Source organism: Scardinius erythrophthalmus (assembly GCF_964197995.2).
Source record: "Scardinius erythrophthalmus genome assembly, chromosome: 8".
NCBI classification, from domain to species: domain Eukaryota; kingdom Metazoa; phylum Chordata; class Actinopteri; order Cypriniformes; family Leuciscidae; genus Scardinius; species Scardinius erythrophthalmus.
Genome location: NC_138228.1, coordinates 25,073,511 through 25,078,924, shown reverse-complemented (window position 1 = coordinate 25,078,924; position 5,414 = coordinate 25,073,511).

Genomic DNA, 5,414 nt, shown 5'->3' with positions numbered 1-5,414 from the left:
ATATATCTGCACAAGGCCGGTGGTTTAAGAAAAGCATAACCTGGAGTTTCGAATTAATATATCTGGGAGAAGACATCATTTGGCAACAAAGTACATACGGTGGGGTAGAAGAGGTGACGCCGAAGCCACTGTCTGAGGTACCAATAAAAATAGTTTTAAAATACCTTAAGAAAACAAAGCAAACACCTGAATTAAACATAAGCAGAGATTGTGCTGTAACTGATTAAGTGAAGCACAAAATAATCAGGCGCTGAAACGATGGCTTCGGTGTCACCCCCAAGGGGAGTCCCCTGTAGAACAGCTTGCGTCACAATATCCGATATGTAGGGACACTATCAAGAACTTGTCACAAAAATGGGAAAAAAGGACCAAAAAGTTAAACACTAAGTGGCCAGCAGAGGGAACATTTGATTTAGCTATGTGTAGGGAGATGGGAGCCCTAATAAAAAAATCACAAAGCTCATGATAAAAGCAAGAAAAGAGATGAGAAACGAGGAAAAGAGCAGGAAGTGCTGAATTTATTCAAAGAAAAGGGAGCACAATTGATTAGGGAACTTAGGGAGAGAGTAGGGAAAAAGGGGAACATGATAGGAACCCCTCCCGCTTATGCACCACCCTATGATTTGACTGGTAAGCAGCTGCCACTAGTGACAGGAACAGTGAATATAGAAGGCAAAGTGAACTTTAAGGATGAAAATGAAGGAAGACAAGAACAAGAAGAAAGGAAGAAGGCGTGCGTGAAACCAGAGCCTTATTGGGATGGGACATCTTGAGTCATGGGGGAAGCCAGAGCAGTGACATGAACATGAAAGAGCTGATTAGCTCACACAGAAGTCCCACTTTGTCTAACCCATATCACCACGCTAGCCAAGCCTTACGGGAACTTGGAAAAGAAATGGAAAAGAAGATGGAGACTGACAGGCGACAAGTTGAACAGGAACAAGAAGAAATGGAGGAAGAGATACGGAAGACTAGAGAAAAGATCAGTCAAGAAACTGAATCTATGCTAAAGGTCTCTGAATCTATGTTAAAGTCCTTGCAAGATTCTATGGAGGAGGACCAACAAAGACTTCACAAGAGTAAAAGAAGCAGATTTCATCCAGTCAGTCCTCACAAAGAATACAAGAATGTGTCTGGAACCCTCCTCCTAGAAGATATGATCCAGAATGAACCATACTGGAGGAGAGGAGACAATCTGAGAAAGCGACCAGCAAGCAGACTCATTGTGCACAAGGATGAAGAGGACCAACTGGGAAAAGAACACACAGTTACCTATCCTGATTAAAGGACAACAAGGGCAATACATACCATGGGCTGGACAAGATCTAGAAGGCCTGATGACCCGCCTCCCTGACCTACACGAGGGGGCTGGCAAATGGATAAGAATTGTAACCCAGACTCAAATTAGCATATTTGCAGTCTTTGCTCAAGTTAATTTGTCCAAAATATTTAACAATTAAATCATTATAATTACTTATTTAACTTAATATGTATGTGACTGAACAGCAAATAGAATAAAACTTTGTGACAATGTAATAGTTTATTATAATATGTAAATTATACATTTTATTATTCATATAAGTGATATTTAAAATATTGCAGCAAATTGCAACGAATGGAAACTGTGTATAGCGCTGCAGATGTTAGGCATCCAATCAGGAAAAAAATAGGCAGCAGCGCTAACTCCGCCTCCCTGTGCGCAGCACAGATCGGAAAAACAGAGAAACAATACAGAGAGGAGAAACAGTGATTAGGAGAATTAATGGTGAAATACCTGAAAGAAAACCTAGAATTTCATTGAGAATCAGTTTATTGTTACAACTACACTGATTGAGAAGCGTTTGTTTAGATACTTACCTGAGTAGAGTTCCTGTTGATTCTGTAGATGTTAGGCCAAGCTAACACTAACAAAACTAACGTGGTTCATCTGGTGAAACCTGGAAAGAGACACAAATGAACAAAAAGAAGAGTTAATTTACAGAGGAATCGGTGAGTTGAATGTTTATTTTGATAAATATGGTTAAGTGTTTATGTACAGTATGTAGCAACAATGACATACAGACATCTGCGTTTCAAATTAAGTGAATCATGAGGGTGTCGAACACATCTTCTTTGTCCTTAGGAAGACAGCTCTGTTTGCTATTATTTCCTACGGGGCAATTTACCAGCGCCAGGGTGGCTGGGATCCCCCCCCAGCTCAGCGTGAACTCCCTGTGACTTTACAGACTCATGACATTCCAACGCACACACACAAACACACTCTGGACTTTGAAACAGACACTTCCACACATGTGATCCAATAGCAATGTTTTTGATATGTATTTTTATGTGTGTATAATTGGCCAGATAATGTCTGAGGTATCTATACAACGTTATTATGTTAATCCAAAATCACTATGCTAGTGATTATGAGGAAATTATGTAACCCTGTATTTCTTTCATGCAAAAACGTCATTCGAGGTGTCAATGTAATGGGAAATACATGTCGGAGTCGAATCTAGACTGCAAAGTACAATAATATGCATTTATTCCAGGAAATACCATATTTCTAAATATGAATGCTATTTTCGATCTCTCACATGACAAAGTAGACGTTTCTTCACAAACAAAGAAACTTTCTTCCCGCCTCAGATCAGAAGATCTGATTTGCTGTTGTCCCAAAAAGAGGGCGTAAACAAATGTCTTTTAAAAAGAAGAGACCTCCTCATATCGCTCTCTCTCATCTCTCATCGCTCGCTCTGACCTCCTCCTCTTCTCCCCGGCGCAACGCTTCTCCAAGAGGAACATCCGGCCTTCTCCTCGGACGAACACATGTTCTAGTCGTAGCTGCCGTTCTTTGCAACTAAGTTCCTACTCGCCTTTCCCCTCCACAAGGGAAATGATTTGAACTTTCTCGGTAACATTAAATTCAAGTGAGCCTTTACATCGTCTTGCGAAACGACACCGGAAGACGACGCTAGACGCAAACCAGGCGGACCCGTGCACACACGCGTCCTTTCCAGCATCCCACTGAAAGAGTACAAAATCTTGAAAGTAATTTTGATCTCTCTCTAAAGCTGATTTGGCTCTTAGGTCTGTGAATCAAGTTACCCTCTTTTCCCTTCTCTCGATATCCTTCCTTCTTTCTTTCTTTCTTTCTTTCTTTCTTTCTTTCTTTCTTTCTTTCTTTCATTTATTCTGATCACGTTATGTCTTATGTCCTTGTCTGGTTAAATGTTTGTTTGTTTTATTGTTTGCATTTTTACGTACGTTTATATTTGTAGCTCATATAATCTCTCTAATTTTGCATTTATTAAAATCCATTTATACTTTTCACTGTCTCTGTGTTTGAAAACCCACCTTATAAAGTCAATGAAATTAAAAGATCTAATTAAGCTACAAGCTCGATATTATAGACTACATTGAGTAGTTTTAATTAATGAACTCAGAAAGTTTGATGTTCGTGGCCAGAAGATAAACTTTCTTGGAGTTTGTAAATACCCCTTCCTAACTGTGATAATCTTACATTTATTCGCTGGACAAATAACTGATGACCAGACCAGTTACGGAACAAGGTAATCTCGATAATTGATAAAGTAAATGTACATGCGATTTCTGAATTATTATGACCATGAGTTATGATTATTAATATTTCCAAAATTCCCTATATCCTTGAGCTAATTCGCATTTACCCAGAGTCGTTTATGTTACAGCATTGGTGGAAGAATTTTTGGGCAGTTTCAAATTTTATTTGGTGGGTAAATTCAGTTTCAGTTAAATGCTTTTATGGTTATTAATGATTGTGCACGCGCGTGTTAAATTGTGAGAATGAGTTGCGCTCAAACTCACCATCTGACAACAAAGTCAGCCAGTCCAGCACTTAACAGTCTAAAAATGTCTAAGCATTGATAGTCACTGTTAAAATTGCTGAAGTACACTGCAGTATAATTTAATAAACCGCCTTTAAGACGAAGAAATCTCTTAAGTTAGTGCGAAGACGTAAATCTGAATTGAGCTAGATTTCTCAATTTTCAGTCGTAATAGGCCTTATTATATCGTTAGCAACGATAATCTCCTGGTCAAACACTGAAGACGTGTAATTGGAGACCAGTTTTATGAATTAAAACAGATGCATAATCCCTGTTTTGTTCACAGCTGTATTAATTAAAACAGAAGCATAATCCCTGTTTTGCTCACAGCTCTATTAATTAAAACAGATGATAATTCCTGTTTTCATTTAAACCGTTTCATGTATAATGTGTATATTATACATGAAACGTACTGAATAACGTGTAATTGGAGACCAGTTTTATGAATTAAAACAGATGATAATTCCTGTTTTTATTTAAACCGTTTCATGTATAATGTGTAATTAAACAGACGTGTAATCCCTGTTAGTCACATGTTGTGAAACTCGCGTAATTTTTCGCATGCAACCGAGCGCAAAATGAGCCCATGTATTGTGATTCCACAGATAAAATCTGCCGTCTCAATTGCTGAATCACTCCACTCACTGACCAACACTAGAGGGCAGCCTTTAGGTGTGTGGCAGTTCTCAAATTACGCGCCTCCACCAACGTCATCCTGCGTGAGCGCCGCCTCCCACTGACGTCAGCCTGCATGAGCGCAATAACGCCACCTGGTGGCAGCTCTCGGATAATACCTGCTTTCATTTCCTGCCATTAATTTTCTCTTCTTTTCCCCGATCATAGAATAAATGGTCTAACTCTCAAATAATTACCTGCATTCAAAGCTTAGCTTATGCTGATATTATTTGGAGTTAGACAATTCTCTTTTCTGTTTTTGACTGTCACACTTTAAGTGAAGTAAAAAAAAAAAAAAACTTTTTCGAATTAAAGCTTAGATTTGATTCACTCAGTTCATTGATAGTCCACCTACGAGGAAGCACGCCACCGTGTGGCCATCTTGGGTCGACTTATCAATATCTGTTTCACCCCCAGTCTGCATTGAACTGCTTCAACATTGCTACCCTTCTCGTTTGATTATTTTATAATCAATACTAATAACTTCAGTGTTATTGTAAGAATTATAGGAAGTCATTCTGAAATTCAGTTTTAATTATTTTTAGTATTGATACTTAACTGTTATCATTCTAATTTTCTTTCCTTCCTTATTATTATTATTATTCGGACCTCTCCTTGCATGCTTATTTGAATTTCAATTTAAACTTATTTGAATTTTGATTTAAATTGTGTCTACTCAACCAGGTGGACCACTGAGAGGAAATACGCCACTCACCTTTGTGGCATAAACACACTGCCGGGGCCTATCCCTCTGCCTGCGTCTCAAGCCTGTGTTGTTTATTCAAATTTTATTTCATTGATAATTTTGTTTTCTTCCCTCTTTCTCCAGTCTCTTCAAGGGGGGGTAGGTTATTCCGTCAGTTATCATAATTCCCTTCCGTTGTATCATTA